This window comes from Zophobas morio, unplaced genomic scaffold, assembly GCF_036711695.1.
Source record: "Zophobas morio isolate AGI-343-1 ecotype UQ-CSIRO unplaced genomic scaffold, CSIRO_AGI_Zmor_V1 ptg000058l, whole genome shotgun sequence".
NCBI lineage: Eukaryota > Metazoa > Arthropoda > Insecta > Coleoptera > Tenebrionidae > Zophobas > Zophobas morio.
Genome location: NW_026972163.1, coordinates 2751732 through 2769259, shown reverse-complemented (window position 1 = coordinate 2769259; position 17528 = coordinate 2751732). Strand labels below are relative to the sequence as shown.

The 17528-nt window shown below is 35.1% G+C and overlaps 1 long non-coding RNA gene across 1 annotated transcript; it reads right to left on the bottom strand.

Moving 5' to 3' along the window:
- Nucleotides 1–4711: 4711 nt before the first annotated feature.
- On the bottom strand, nucleotides 4712–5597 carry LOC135143382 (uncharacterized). The gene is made up of 3 exons (XR_010282775.1): nucleotides 5265–5597; nucleotides 5029–5212; nucleotides 4712–4978 (listed from the first exon to the last, which is right to left on the bottom strand). It is a non-coding gene; the product is annotated as an uncharacterized LOC135143382 (long non-coding RNA).
- Between the last annotated feature and the right edge of the window lie 11931 nt (nucleotides 5598–17528).

Genomic DNA, 17528 nt, shown 5'->3' with positions numbered 1-17528 from the left:
GAATAAAGAAGTTACAGGGGTTGTATCAAATAAAAGCAACACCCAGTATATATTATAAACATTATGACTGAAAATTAAAAATGATAAACAGTAGCGTTTCTTTTATTGACAGTACTGACAGTTTCTTTTATAATAGACCAACAGTAACACATTTTTGTACCAAAATCCTTCATACCTTCTTTTTAAGCATATTTAAACAGGTCTTGCTTTAGGTACTATAATTTTACCATAAACGTAACAAAACTGATTTGCACTTACTTTGCACGATCTCGAAGACATTTTTTATGCGACAATGGTGCATTAACATGAATCAATTTGACACTAACGTGAAGGTAAGGGCAAAGTTCATTATTTTTGATTTATGAAAAAACCTGACGTGATAAGGATAATCCGTTTTTGGATTTGGTATCAGTAAGTAATTTAGAAGTAAAAATATTTTTTTTATTTTTGGATACGAAAAAAAGTTTAAATTTGTAAACTAGTGATTATTACTCAAGATTCTTTGAAATATTCAAATTAAATAAAATGACAGAATCCATCATTATTGCTAAACTGAAGACATTATTCAGTCGCTTTGGCATTCCTGAAATTGTAAGGTCAGATAATGGTCCACAATTCCAAAGTGAATTTAAAAAATTTGCTTATGATTATGATTTCCATCACATTACTAGTAGTCCTTACTTTCCTCAGTCTAATGGTTGCATTGAAGCGGCTGTAAAAATAGCCAAGAGTCTTATTAAAAAAAATCCTGGTGGTTTAGATTTAGCTTTATTGGCTTATCGTACTACACCATTAGAGTGTGGATATAGTCCTTCCGAACTTCTCATGAATAGGAAACTACGGTCACTTGTTTTTAAAAGGGAGGATAAGGCTAAAGATAAAAGTATTGACCAGTTTAATAAAAGACATAGGGCCCGAAATTTATCAGAACTGAAACAAGGGGACAGTGTTTGGGTAATTGACTTACGAATATATCGGAAAATAATAGAGGTCTTAAGAGAACCACGGTCATACATGGTGGAAACTAATTTTGGAATCTATCGGCGTAACCGATATCATTTAGTTTCCGCTCCTTATTATATTTTACCACCTCCGCTCATTTCAACATTGCCTCAGCCTCAGCCTTCTGAAAATAGTGTCAATATTGATTCAAAATTAATGAATAAAAGTTCCAGAGAAGTCAGCACCAATATCACTACAGGAATTCATAATTCATCTGATAATGTTGTGTCGTCACCTACATGGTCTGTTCCTCCTCTGCGGCGGTCAACTAGGAATTCAAAGAGGCCTGCTTATTTGAAAGACTACGTAACCTAGCTTAAAAGGGGGGGATGTTGTGTTAGCAGGCTGGGGGGAAAAACAACAAGTGAATAGAATAACAAGACGAATTGTGAGAGTTGTCAATGAATACACTTTTTCTCTTAACAAGATCTTTTACTGATAAAACACATTTAGCCAACATGTGACCAAAATAGCAAAAATTGAAAGGTGGAAATTAATTTATAATCATGCCCAGAGTCTAGGATTAGTGCCACCAACAAAAGACTGGACATATGTCCGCGATGTTTGGTGGCCTAATGTGAAAAAAGCCACAATGGTAAGCATTTAAGACTTTGACAAGTGTATTGATTACTATTATTATTTACAAAAACTATACACACACTTTAATGTGATAATAATAGGAGAAAGTCGATAATTATAAAAAAACGGGAACTGGAGGCGGCCCGGAGAAAAAATTGACCGATGTCGATGAGGAGGTGCTCGATATCCTCGATAAAGACTCACCTGCCATTCACGGGCTCGGGTTAGAACCCGAGCCAATGAGTGAAGATATAATTGAAATTCAAGGTAAGCAAATTTAGCTAAAAAGTGTAATAAAAAAATAGAAAATATGAATTCTGAACGATTTGTTATTGTAGTGTAATACTATTATAGTTAATTTCACATATTTTCCAGCTGAACGGGCACACGAAGTAGCAAATGAATTACATCCAGAAAGAGAATCAACAAGTGATTTATTTAGTTTGTGAGTTAATTGATTATGTTCCATTCGTTTAATTAGTGCAAATAATAATAATTTATAGTGCCCGAAAAAAAGAAAAAGGAACAAAGAAAAGAAGAACAGAAACACATGTCCCCTAGAAGAACCATATTTAAACAAAGTAAATAGTACACAGCACGGTCATTAATAAACTATTTTATTTTTTAAATTGGTTTCAGAAACTGCGACAGCCGGACATGAAACTAATAAAGAAAAAAAGGAAAAGCTGCAAATGGAACTATTAAAAGTTGTAATTTATAAAACCAGACTTGAAGCTCGGCAACTAGAAATTTGTTTGGGATTGCCAGAAAGTGAATTTATCAAGGACTTGCAAGCAAATGACACAGATTAATTTTAGTTTTCTATTTTTCACGTATTAATAATTAGTTTTTGTTTTTTTTTTCTTATTTCTTGTTACCATTCATTATAATCTTGTTTATTAAAAAGTTAATAAGTTCGTAAATTAATTGTTCATTAAGTTTAAAATTTGTTCTTGACGAAGAATGGCGGCTCTAATCGGTACTTCCCGCTCAGGATGATCTAGAACAATGTTCTCATCTTCTTGAAGAATTAGATTATTTTCGTTTAGAACTTCAACTTCATCATCATTTACACCAATACGTGCAAAATTGCAAAGCGTAGTGCAGCATTTTACAACATTTGCTGCATATCTAGGTTCTACACGAAGATGGTGTAAGCATGGAAATTTTTCTTTCAAGATGCCCAGAGCTCCTTCGATGCCCTGCCTAGTACCCTTGTGCCGTCTGTTGTACCTTTCTTCCAAAGGATTGTTCGGGTTGTTGTGTCTTGGCGGCATCAACCATTGTTTCAACGGATAGGCTGAGTCACCCAAAATTACAGCATTGGGAAATATATTTTGCCGTTCAAACCGTCTATACAAATTGCTGTTCCGCATAACTCTAGCATCATGAACACTTCCTGGCCAGTTTGCACTCACGTAGTAAAAAAATTTTGTTGCTCCACACACAAACATACAATTAATCGAATGGTCTCCCCATCGATCAACAAAAGCAGGTTCATTGTTTGTAGGTGCGTCAATAGGTATAAGCGAACCAACTACAACACCACAAACGTGGGAAAAGTGGACGATTCTATAAAACTTTTCTATTTCGTTAGGAATATTTTCTGGCCATCTAACAATTCGATTTAAAAGAACATTATTCACTACATTCACTACTCTTTGAACAGTACGGCAAACAGTGCTCTTGTCAACTCCATGTGTATCACCGACTATGTGATATTGGGCGCCACATCCAAGCCAGTGTAAAGCTACAGATAACTGTTGCTTTGGGGTTAAAGCACCACTTTTACTAGTATTATGCAGGAGTAGAGGCCCTATTTCATTTAGAAGCAAATCCAATTTTTCTGCGGAAATTCTAAATCTTTCCGTATGTTCTACACTTGTTTGAAAATTGAAATTGATCCTCGGACGAAATATTTTTCTCCTCCGGTTTACCTGCCACCTATTTGGTTCTTCATCTTCGACGAGTCAAATAACAAGTGTCGCAACATATATTTATACTTGTATAGTCGTCGGCAAATGGATAAAACCACTTGTTAAAACGTCAGGTTGGTATTATTGCCATGGTAATTTTAAGCCCCTCGGATTGGCAGCGCTTTGACGTTTGTAACCGACAATAACGTCAAACGACTCGTAAACGACTCAAACAACTTCGAACTAGCGCAGCGTGCTTCAAATTCAAAAAGAGAGCGTTTCAATTTGAAAATAATTATTATGAAGCCAAGAACGCGGACTTTGTTCAAAAAACAAATAAAAGCTACTATTGTAAAGTGTTACGAAGAGTTTCAACGGGCATATCCTTCGTCTTCCCAGCGTGAACACGAGTTACGACTAGCGAATATTTTTTCAGTACGAAATCTTGGTAGTAACTATAACATTTCCAACGTTACTTATCCACCACACAGTTCACGTTGTCCATTTTTCACACCAACCAGTGACTCAGTAACATCCTTTTATCCTATCATTAACCAGCTCATTTTCCTGCAGTGTTCAAGAAGTCAAATAAGAACGCTTTTACTCCAACACAAATCCGGACAACTTCCCGAAGATCCTAGACCTTCCCCACGAAAGAAGTCAAAATGGTTTACGGATTTTGAATTCAAAGAAGACGTAAACTTTCACATATTTGAAAAAAATCGTCAGAATGAGTTTTTTACAATTCAGGATTTATTTAATTTTGCCACAGAAAATCTTAATTACAACGCAAGTATCCGGACTCTACGAAGGGTTATTTAATCCATGGGTTACAATGTTAAAAAAGTTGAAAACAGGAAAATTATAATTGAGTCGCCCAGCTTACAGGGATTAAAAATTAAATTTTTAAGGCGTTACATACAGTTAATGGAAGATGTGACATTTGTTTATTTAGACGAGACGTGGGTGTATCAGCATGGTGTACCAGTAAGAAGTTGGGTGCATGAGAGTAATCGGAGAGGCATGCCTGCGAAAATAGTAATGAATGAGGGTAGAAGGTTTACTATACTTCATGCAGGGGGTAAATTTGGTTTTTTGGAAAACTGCTTGCTATTTTTAGATAGCAATAATGATAGCAGGGACTATCATAAGACTATGAACGTGCAATTGTTCAGTCAATGGGTGGAAACACAGTTAATTCCATTATTATTGTATTAATGGGTTAGTTAGTTGTTCCTGTTTTATTGCATTGTTAAAGTTTTTGACAATACACTTATTTGTAACAGTTGAGACTACTGTTTACGTTCCTATAAATTATGTTCATTGAGAATTGTCTTTCTATCACATTTAGAACATTTCATTTTATTTAATTCCCTCCTGTGATTCAACCTTAGTGAATTGATCTGCTTCTTTACATCACTTCCTTTTGCTTCACGCTTTATCTCTTTAAATATTTCATGTAGTTTCTTATAAATTATAACCTACAATTTTCTCATATTTATTTGTATACAGTGGGCTCAAAATACTCAACAGTTCTGGTAACATTTCATTAAAATGTGTAAATCTTCTAATGACGCATTATTAGTACAAGCACCAGAGTTCTGTGATTCAGAAGAACCAAGCCATAAATCAGTATCGTCCATGGCAGCACAAATAAGACTGATGGAAATATTAATATGAACTGCCAGTCATGTGGTCATTCTTCGTACACCATCCTTGTACATTGATAGGTAAAAATACAAATAAAAGTTCCAATTTTCACTATACCTTTGAGTCGTACTTGCCCATTTTATTGATGTCCACCTTTTGTTAACGAGATGGTAAACTGTTAACTGCTTATAGCATCAATTGTGGCAGTGCAGATTTATACTGCACGTTCGATTCCACAGTTTGATAATGTCGGTGTATGTGCACTGAAAATGCGTATCCTAAGCTCTAACCTACATAAAAGAGCCCCTTAATTAATTAATAAGCCGTCGCCTTGTAAGCACAGAACCTTGTAACACGGCGATCAAACAAATGTCAAAAAAAAGTAACTAATGTCATTAATCGTCAGCCATTTTCTCTCTAAAAAGGTAGGGAAAGCCGTTTACACCAGCGAAATTTTGAAAACTTACACTAGGGAGTGGTTAAATCGAAATGCCGACGACTGTAAACAAAATTATTGGAGACTACCGACTTGTAGAAATTTCATTACTGAAACGTCAAAATTTCTACAAAGTAATGAAAATTATTTTTTTTCACTAGCAGCCATGACGAATGCAAATGTCGACTCATTTAGAGGTAGCAAATTCAACTTTTGCGACCATCGGTTCAAAAAGAAAAATTGAGGTTATGTACGCAATGTTTGATGTGATTATTTCTTAAAAAATGAACAAATGTGTGCTACAAACATTACTTGAGTATACGCATGGTAGTTGGTAGACGGCAGAAGATAAAATAATTAACTCAGCGACAAGTATAAACGGTTTTCTTTGTGTTGAAGATTTCGATTAAGTTTGATTAGAAATCAAAACAAAATCATGTTGCGTCAAAAAATTGAACGTTTATTTTTTCAGTTTATTGTCTTATGGTTTCTACTAGTGAAAAAAATTGTATATTAACCATGGTTGCAAAGCCACTTCTAGACCTCGCGCTTCAGAGCCCTCGACGCTGTGCGTCTCGGGTTCTAATTTGCGCTCGGTCTAGAATGCTTGGCTCTGCAACCTTGGCTAATAATATACTATATTTGTGCAACAAACACTTGTAAATTCGTAGAAATTATACTAATGGGTTTGAAAACTATTAGTTGTAACTTGTAGAAATTTATTAAATGATTGTGCAACAAAATTCCACAAATTACAATTTACAAGACTAATATTATTAGACTTCTAAGTATTGTGCAACAGGCCACTGTAGAGAAAATAAAGTTTGCTATTTGCAAATTGTCAAAAAATATAACAGTATTAGATCCAAAATTGTAAATGTACGTTTTTTCATGCGTTATCGGGGAGGGAGATGTGTTAATCAACCCGTCGGCAAAAATAAAATCGCTGAAATCCCCTGTAAGATAGCAACATATTTGAATTTAGACAACCCTAAAACCTATACAGGCCATTCGTTCAGAAGAACCTCGACAACTTTGTTAGCAAATACGGGAGCAGAAGTTCTCACACTAAAGAGACATGGGGGTTGGAAGTCCGGTAGTATTGCGGAAACCTACGTTGCTGAGTCTATTGCTAATAAAAAAGCGATTGCCCATAAAGTTTTATATGATAATCAGGGTACAAATTCTACTGAAGCCTCCTCGGCGATGATAGTGTCAAATGAAACCACGGAACTACATTTTGCTGATAAAAATGGTGATAACAACATTGAAGTTTCTTCGGAGATGATAGTGTCAAATGAAACTACGGAACTAATTGTTGCGGATAAAGAAGGTGATAATAACATTGAATTATCAAAAAACGTACTAAATAAATATCCCAATTTTGTTAACAATGTTAGTAATTGTACAAACTGTAACATTACCATAAATATAAATTAACAGAGCACGTGTCCTGATGCACTTTTTTTCCTAAGGGACGTAAGTAAATAACTTACGTCCCGTCGTCATTAACAACCGTAATCATATCGTAAAACGAACTTACGTCCATGAAAACCATGTATTAATGGTATGATTACGATAAGGGGAGTAGGAAAAAGTAATTTGTTCCTTTTATAGTACATATATTGCACTTAACTATTTTAAAATTATTAATGTCTTCCGGTGGGATATACAGAAGCTCAAAATCAGCTCTACAACTAGTACACATGCTAAAAGTTTGTTGTAATCTACTGCATTGCCAACACATAAATGAAGAAAAAAATTAAATTTACGTCAAACGAAAATTCCGTTAACTGAAGACGCAACCCAATTTACAGAATATTTAATACAAAAGACTAATACAGAAGAAGAATTTTATAAATCACTACTTAATGCCTGGTGCATAAGTAAATGGACACTTGAAAAATTGATACAGTCACTTTGAAATTATTTTTCATAAATATCACAGGTCTCGTCAAATAACTTAAGCGTTGTATTTGTTATTTTTTAGGTTGTTTATATGATACCTAAAATGAAAATAGTTGCTATTGAGCATTTAACAGAATGAATATGTACCGCTATTCGACGAAGGCCAAAAATTGATATTGCAAAACATTTTATATTGGAAGGTTTTAATAGAAGCACCATTTAAAACATAATTAATTGTTGGCGAAATGGAAAGCTTGTTCAAAATTTACAGAAAAATGGCCGACCAACGAAACTAAGTAGAGCTGCTATTAAAAAATTGGCGGATATCGTAAATAACAAGAATGGGATTTCTCAGAGAAGATTGGCCTCACAATTTTCTCAATCTGCAGTATCCACAATTTCAAAGAAGCAATGTGTGAAATCCTATAAACGAAAATAAGCACCCAAATATAATGACAAACGATTAGAAATTATTCCAACAAGATGTAGAAAATTGCTAACAATTTTGAAAGTGTCGGAAAAAGTGTTAATTTTGGACGACGAAAAATATTTCATTTTTAGTAATATGTACTAACCTTGCGGCAAATTCCGAGTTTTACACAAGAGATAAAACCTCACACCTTGTTTGTACAAGTAAAATTTGCAAGTAAGACCAAATTCGAACCAAAAATTTTGCTTTGGCTAGCCATATCACAAAGTGGAGTTTCGAAACTCCTCATTCGAAAAATTCGTGATTCTACGGTAAGGTAAACGCTGATGTTTATGTGAAAAAATGTTTTCCCAAATTAAAAGATGTTAATAAATAAATTTCATAGAGAAGATGATATTCTACAACAAGATCAATAATGACTGAAATAAAATATGTAGCTGGCAAAACTGAATTAGAATAATTTTGGTTTTTCAGTTGGCGGGAAGAACTACTGTCCGCCAAATTTGATGTTTCAAATTTGACTTTGTCGCATAGGTGTTACTTTTGCCCCCATTGAACCGTTTGATCGGTATTTAAGAATTTGAATTTGCGACTAGTGTGTAGGTTTGTGTTTTTGGTTCAATTAATTTTTTTCAAAACATGCCTCTTTCTGTGGAGGAAAAACACCTTTATGGTAATGGAATATTTTCGCAGTAGATCCCACGATGAATAATTAGGGAATTGGAATTATTCCATAGAGTTTTGTAATGACCAGTTCATGGGCATGTGTCCTGATATACAAATTGCATTTCGTCTTTTCACACAGCATTGTACACGTAGTTACTGCCGTTGGTTCCTTGACAACATAAATGCAGATGAAATTTTGAATACGACATTTTTTACGGACAAAGGTTATTTCCACCTTTCGGGATACGTGAATTCCCAAAATCATCTAATTTGGTCGATTCAAAATCCTCATGTTTTCGTGAAGACACCCCATTAATGCCAAAACATGATTTAACTGACCTAATTATAATTGAAGCGCACATTAGACAATTGCACGCCGGTTTACATGGAACTATTTCCACAGTTAGAGAAAATTTTTGGATCACATCTTTAAGAAACACAATTCGTAGAGTGTTGCGAACTTGCTACATATGTAATCGCTTTGATCTGGTTTCCATAACGCCCCTCATAGGTAACTTGCCAGTGTCGTAGAGTTACGCCAACCAAACCGTTTTTGGTGAGGGGTTGATTATGCTGGACCGATTTTAATAAAGGAATCGCGAGGCCGTTCAAGGCATCTAATAAATTCATATATCGCGTTGTTCGTATGTTTTGCTACCAAACCCATACACTTAGAATTAGTGGGTGATTTAACAATCGAATCATTCATGAATTCACTACGCAGGTTGATGGCTAGACGGGGAAGCGTATCTGATATCTACTCAGATAACGCTACTAACTTTGTCGCAGCCAGTGCAGAGTTGGGCGCTTTTTTTTAAATCTAAGGCATTTACGGCTGTACAGAGAGAATTGACTGATAATAAAATAGAGTGGCACTTCATTCCGGCTCGGTCAACGCACATGGGCTGACTTTGTGAAATCAATGTCAAATCAGTAAAATACTACCTCAAAAGAACAGTCAGAGGTATTTAAATTTTGAGGAAATGTACACCTTATTAGCAAGGATAGAAGCAATCCTAAATTCCCGACCTATCATCCCCATAAGCACTGACCCTAATGATTTGCAAGCTCTAACACCTTCTCATTTTTCGATTTCCGAAAATCGGCTCAACCGTTGGAGGAGGGTCGAAAAACCACGACAGCACTTCTGGCAGTGTTGGTCCAAGGAGTACCTGACGCAACACTTCACGCAAGTCAATACAAGGAAGACCGCCACCTCACAGGTTCGCGTTGGCGGCTTAGTTGTCCTCGTTAAGGAAAACCCACCGCCTCAGCAGTGGAAGATGGGCCGCATCGTCGAGACGGTACCACAAAACGTACAGTACGGAGCATTAAGATGTTATCCTTATTGTAGCATATTATTCGATATTTTATACATATATTTATTTCATTGTAAGCCTTTTTTGAAGGCGGTGCCTTCAAGGAGGGCGGTATGTATATGTGTAATGTTCATTAATTTGTAAATACCACACCATTGGTCGTACCACCACTTCTCAATATTTAGTAAGGGTGTTTATGGTAGGGGTACCTCAATATAAGGGTACGACAAGTCGAGTGTTAAGCTCTCACAACTACACTTCGATCTCTACACCATCCATAAGCAACGATCAAGTCCTCAAGGACACCCTTTTTCGCTAAATAGAAAGTACGCGGCATTTACGTTGTAATAAACTGTTTAAGACCGGCAAAATTTTAACTTGTACTCTACGATTATCCTCGCCACCTATACACGGGAAGCACGGCGAATATTGCAAGTTTACATTACACCTGCAATCTCACTTCTATCAACAATAGTAATTTTGGATTCTTCAGGTATTTCAGACACATCACTTGAATCCATAATAAAAGAATTTGAAAATGTTTCCCTCCCATTACCAGCAGCAAACAACATTACCACAATACGTGCACCGGTGGCCAAGTCAGATGTTTTACAAAATAATCATCGTCACGGTTTTGAATATTTCTGGAAAAGTATAGATACAAATTAAAACCTTGGGTTGTTGCAAAGTTACAGAATCCAAAATGATTAAAAATTATCGACAAATCTCATTTGCCTTGCCAATGCACTTCGCGAAGATGTTCTTGGATTGATGCACCCACATTTAAGTAATGATTACTCAAATTTAATCGCCGAATGGTCACCGAGTATCGCAATATTTTGCTCGGTCTTGATAATTGTGGTGCTCACAAAATCGACGATTTAGCTTTGTCAAATATAAAACTATATTTTTCCGCCGTAAATACAACCAGTCATCTACTTAACCAAGGAATCTGGACTAGACATGGGAATAAAATATCGATATACGTTTACATACATCGAATTTTTTAAATCGATTCCCGGAGATACGATACATCGGAAGACATCGATGTATACCATTTAGATGTCTTTTGCGATTTTTCGCTATTATTTCATTAAGGGCCGGTTGCATAAACCCAAATCAAATTTAATCTCTGATTAACTCCATAGTAACGATTGTTATTATCATAGTTACAATTGTTCTTAATCAAAGATTAAATTTGATTTGCGTTTATGCAACCGGCCCTAAGTTTTATACGAGATCGGTTTTACGGGTTGCCAGCTGTTTCTATGTAGGGCGAGACAGCGAGGCTTGTTTATTGGTGTGGTATGTAACTGTCAAAGTGCTGTCAAATGACACATCAACTAGTGCGTGTTCTGTACCAACTACGCATTTGTTGGCACATCTATGTGGTGCCTGGGTGCTCCACGCACTCGTAGCAAAGGCGGGAATTCATTTACTACCAGGAGGATACATATTATGATTACTACACGTGCGCGGCTGCAAGTGGATTAATAAATATTAATGGTAAGTAATTCTGAACAAACTAGGAAAATAGCTAGATCAAACTCATAAAGACTAATATTTGGTCTCAGAAGATGGCACCTAGACAAATAAGCTCAGTGTGGAAATACTTCAGAAAACTGAACACGGGTGCTGCAATCTGCAAATTCTGTTCTAAAAATTTAAAAACATCTGGCAATACGTCTAATCTTCAAGGGCATTTGAAGAGTAGGCATAGAAACGCGCAGACAGACTTCCTAAACCCAAGTGATCAAATTCATCATGCCGAAGCACAACTGGGTAACAGTCCTGAAGACGAAGCAACAGGCGAAAAAAAAATGATAACAGTAATGACAATGTAAGTTTGGCATCAACTATCACATTAGCATCAACCTCACATGACACTAATCAGTTTGGTGGTTCAACATCTGTTAAACAAATGAATATTACACAAGCAGTCAATAAAATAACATCATTTCAAAAATGAGGAAAAAAAGACGTTGACATTACTTCTGCAATTCTGTTCATGATGTGTAGAGATAATCAAGCATTTTCTTTGGTTGAAAATGAGGGTTTTCAATTTTTTATGCATAAAGCTCTACCGTTGTTATAGCTTGCCATATCGTAAAACCTTTACAGACCTCTCGATGGAAGATATGAAGGACAAGTAGCAAAATTTAAAGCACAATTGTCACAGTATGAATATTTTACCATGACAACTGATGCATGGACTGAGGAACACACAAATAAAAGTTACTTGGGTGTTACAATTCATTATTTAGACAATATTGATATGCAAAGTAGACCACTAGGAGTATTTCCCTTAGAAGAAAGACATACGGCTAAGTATCTTGAACAAATTTTAAATCAAATCTGTACTGAATGGAATTTACCTAAGCAAAAAATCATTGCCGTTATAACAGATAACGCCGCAAATATCGTTAAAGCGGTTACCAATTATTTTGGTGAACTCAACCACCTGCCCTGTTTTTCCCACACGTTAAATCTTCTGTGTGAAAGATCACTTGAAATGTCCGAGGCTGTAGCTGTTGTTATTATTAAACTTAGAAACATTGTAACCTGGTTTAAACACAGTATTGTGGGGACTGACATGCTACGCAAACTTCAGTTGAAAGATGGGATATCAGGAGGCAAATTATTAAAATTAAAGCAAGATGTACGAACTCGATGGAATTCAACATTCTGTATGTTAGAACGCTATCTTATTCTTTGCAATTATGTTAATGAAATTTTATTAAATGATCCAAAGTCACCAACTGTATTGAATGCAAATGAACTGCAAATTCTTAGAGAATTAAAGGTGTTACTGAGACCGTTGGAAGTATGCACGAGAGAAGTCTCTGCAGAGAAATACGTCACTCTAAGTAAGATTATACCTCTAATGAATTGTATGGTGAAGGAAATTTTAAACACGAAACCATCAAATGTTGATGTAGAGCAGTTTAAACAGAATCTATGTTCAGAATTAAATAAGAGATTTGGAAATATTGAAAAAAAATGAGAAGTTGGCTGTCTCTACCATCTTGGACAACAGATTCAAGAAATTAGATTTTCAAGATATTCTAGACGTTGGGAAAGCGGTCACGAGTATTAGAAAGAAAGCTTTAATATTTGCAAGTGCAAATTTAAAAGATGTTATTAGTAATGAAGAGGAGAATTCTCATGAGATTCAAGAACTTCCAATACATCAAGATGATTTTGACTTATGGAAACACCACAGAGCTTTGGCCAATGTTTCGCGTGTTAAAGTTAGCGACAAAGAAGAGCTAAACTCTCTTATAGGACAAGAACTGACTCATTATCTCAGTACTTCAGTGGCAGAACTTCATAGTAACCCATTTAAAGTATGGGGACAGTTGAAATTAACGTATCCTCATTCGCATCGTGTTGCAAACAAATATTTACAAATCACTGCAACGTCGGTGCCATCAGAACGATTGTTTTCAAAAACAGGAACAATAATAAATGACAGAAGAAGTAGAATAAAACCTGAGCGATTAAAGAAGATGGTATTTTTGGGTTCACTACCAATAGAAGAATGGTTGTAAGTGAACAACACTACGCACCATTTTTATGGAACTATTTTACTTTTCAATTTAAATTTTATGTTTGAGTTTAATTTTACTTTTTGACTTGATTGTTGATTTTTCAGTTTATTTTTTAGTGTTGAGTTTATTTTTCATGTTTTGTTCATTTGGTTATCGCTACTAAATAAATGCTTTAAAGAAGTGGAAAATACCTGTTCTTTTTTATAATTCCTTTAAAAATTTTAAATCGATGTTGGACAAAACTCGATATTTTAAATCGATGTATCGGTACATCGATTTTGTAATACAAACGAAGACCGATGTCTTGACATCGATATTTAACTTTCCATGTTCCCATCTCTAATCTGGGCTACCCCTATCGGATAGTTTCGTAGTTGTCTCGTTTTCTCGTGTCACATTGTGAACCGTTAAAAAGTGCAAAATTGTTTAGTGTTCTGAGGATCTGAGGGGTTATGGTGAGTTAATTTAATTGTTTTGAAAGAAATTTGTAGTCTCATTATAAAACTAGGCTCCTAACAAGAGTCATCAGACAACTGGAAACTGACGATAAAATTACAAAATGGAATGTATTGCAAGCCATTCGTGCAGTTGCTTTCGCTTGGAACACAAACAATTGAAAAATGCTTTAAAAAAGCATCTTCATCTTAATCACGGGCGTGAAGAGGTAGAAGTGGTTTGTTCCCCAGAGGAATAGGTTATTCTTACTTCTGTTCAACCCATAAATGTGACGTATCAAGAGTTTATAGAGGTTGATACTGACATACCTGTTTGCGCAGAACCAACCACAGAACCAGTAGCCATTGGACAAGAAAAACTGCAATCCATACTTGATGGTGTTAATCTGGGCGTTTAATCAAATGAAATTGGTCAAGAAGGATTAGAAAACCATCGAAACAACACGGAATGTCAAGTCTGGCAATTCTACACAAATTTTAAACAAGAACGGACCTGCCTGAAAAGTTTCATTCGTGTCTTGAAGTCGGTAGTTCGAAATGTGCCCGTAGACAAAATGAAGCCAAACTTGTTGCAAAAAAATATTTGTGATTTTTTTTCATAAGTTCCACGTCATATTTTAAATTTGGTTAATCATCCCACCAACAATATTATCACGGCACCTCAAAATTGTACATAACAAATGGGTTTTAAATGATATAAAATTGCATACTTCTACACGTGTAGTTTCCGAATCCGTGATGAGTTTTTACCCGATATATCCATATTTTTGGAAAAAAATCTAAACTGAATAACATTTTGCGATTTCATTTTGAATCTGCAAAACCGAATGCGAAATTTTACAGCCGTTTTAAAGTTATCGTAAGCACTGTAAATTTTTTATTAAAATATGTTTGTGTATCTTCAACGAAAAATAAATAAAACTAAAATTAACTAAACAGGTGATTACGTCTCCTCAAAATTTTCCCGAATAAATCCTGTTTAAAATGTACAAAATATGATGAGTGAGATACTTACGATCCATCATTACACTCAAATTTTTTAGGATTACTTTTTAAGAAGCACCACTGACAAAGCAAGCACACGTGAGCTTGGTCGTTCGCAGACCTTATCAACATGCGCCATAGATCCGACAAACGCAATTTCAAAATTAAATGTTAAAAAAAGGTAACTGATATAACTGTAGTCATTAAATAACACGTGTTTAATTATGTCGCTCTATGCAGGTATTTGATTTAATGAGGGCTGATGAAATTGCTTTCGAGCCCAAGAAAGATTTATTGATAGCCTCCTACTTTGGGGAATCTCATTTAAAAAAACATAAGAAAGAACGAATGATTTACCCGTGTAGTAACTGAATGCGAGAACTTCCAAGGCTATTAATAAGTTATAGGGAAGTGGAGAGTAACAACAAACTTACTTTAAAAGACCTGGTTCACCCAAAAAATTTTGATAAGGTATCATTTGCAGCAGAAAGGTAGTAGGCTATGATCATGAAAAGAAAACATTTAGAGCTCCAAGTTTAGCCATGCATTTGGGAACTTCTTTAAAATTTGTCTGTGATGAACTGACACACTTGATAGTAAAACAGACCAGAAGATTTCAGTGTCAAACCCTACCCCTACATTAAGCGAGAATTTGGTTAAATAATGTTCAGTATTTTAAAAAACTAGTTGAAGCTCGATGGAATATAGAAATGGCATCTCTAACGAACAAGGAATTAAATGAAAAGCGATGGCAAAACCCCTACTTTTACCTCTTGTACGGGACATAAAAAAATTTAGAGACGAGGTTACGGTAATGGCAGAAGAAACAATGGAAAAATTGTACAGTGACACTGCTGACAAAAAAAATGTCGAATAATTGAATCATTGCACATTGGCTTTATTAATATTATTCAATCGACGTCGAATAGGTGATGTACAATATCTAAAAATTCATGACTATTACAATGACAAAAAAAGTGACTATACAGATTTTGAAAATCTCTTACCGAAACCGAAAAAAATCTTACGAAAAAATATAAAAGGGTATTAAACAGTGGAAAAGGTTCGAGAGCTGTAGTCATTTTGATACCGGAGTTAATCGAGAAAATGATTAATATCCTATTAAAGGAACGACATAAGTACATCTTAGACTCTCAAAAATGACTATGTGTTTGCCATGCCCGATCGTACTATTAAGTGGGGCAAAGGAGATGTGGCAATTCGCACATTATGCAAAAAAATTAAATTAGATAATCTAGAAGCCATTAGCAGCAACAAGTTAAGGAAACAGATTGCTACTGTGACACAGATTTTAAATCTTACACCTGATGAAACAAAGCAATTCTCAAATTTTATGGGAGACACCATGATGAGTTCTATGAGTGAGTGGTAAAAATTAAACAACCATTAGCAAATAATTTTTTAAATGTTCCGCTACGAAGATAATAATACTTGGTAGAAGTTTCTATTTAACAACTTTAAATTTTAGGTTGCCTGTAGATATTTATCAAACCGCAAGTTTCCAAACTGTTACTTACGATTGAAAAGAGGAACCATACCACTGGAGTATAAAGGAAAATATTTGGCAGAAATAGGTTTTAACATTAATACAGAGTTGGCTGAAGAAGATAAAGGAGAAAGTAAGTCTAGATATGAATTTAACTTATAACATTTTTTATTAACTAATTTTGGAAAATAAAATTGGCGTCACGTCATTTTGTGTTTTTACTTCTTACTGAATTGTGATAATGGCATTTTGAAATTTTTTTAGATCTAGAAAACACCACTCAATCTGATGAAAGATTCTATAAAAACGAAACACCGATTGTGATCACAAATACTGGAACTACTACTGGTAAAAATCTTGTTTATAAGCACTCAAATGCGGGCATAAATTGGTCTTTATGGCACAAATCAATCAAACATTGCTAAGCAACGATTGATTATTCATTTACATTAATTAGTTATTCAACCAAGCTTCGATATTCAACATTTTTATTAAGCATCGACAAGTATTCAAGAAAAAAATACCTGCAGCTGAAAGTCAGCCATCTCAGTCGAGCTGTTTAAATACTGCAGAACCAGAATGTAGTGTACATGATCTTAATACCCAACTTATTTTAAGGCACAAGGTTAAAAATAATACGCATTATATTTAATGTTTGCAATTTTTAGGAAGATGCTGAAACTTTCAACATGCTATTTATAGAGGAAGACAATGATGGAGAAATAGTGGATATGCCCACCAAAGCATTAAGTCGTAAGTCTGGTAACTCAAATTTTACAGTACGAAGTGAGATGTTTCAGGACGAGGAGACCAAAAGAAGCTAAGTCTTGAATTTGCGAAACGAGTACACTGGATTATCACAATTTAGGACTTGATGTAAGATGGTCCACAAAAACTCTTTACTTTTGGATCCATGTTCATACAACATGTTAAGAAGTTCTATTGCACGCACTCGTTCATTTTCGGAAAATCTAAAACGTTTTTTCTTCTCTGGCACACAGAAAAAAGAGTTTTGTGAGTCCTGTGAGAACATGTTTTACGAGCACAACGTGTAAAAGGTCTTCCCTGACCACCACGTGTGTTGGATGCCCTGTGGGCACGACGTGTCTTGAGTAGGGCTGATGT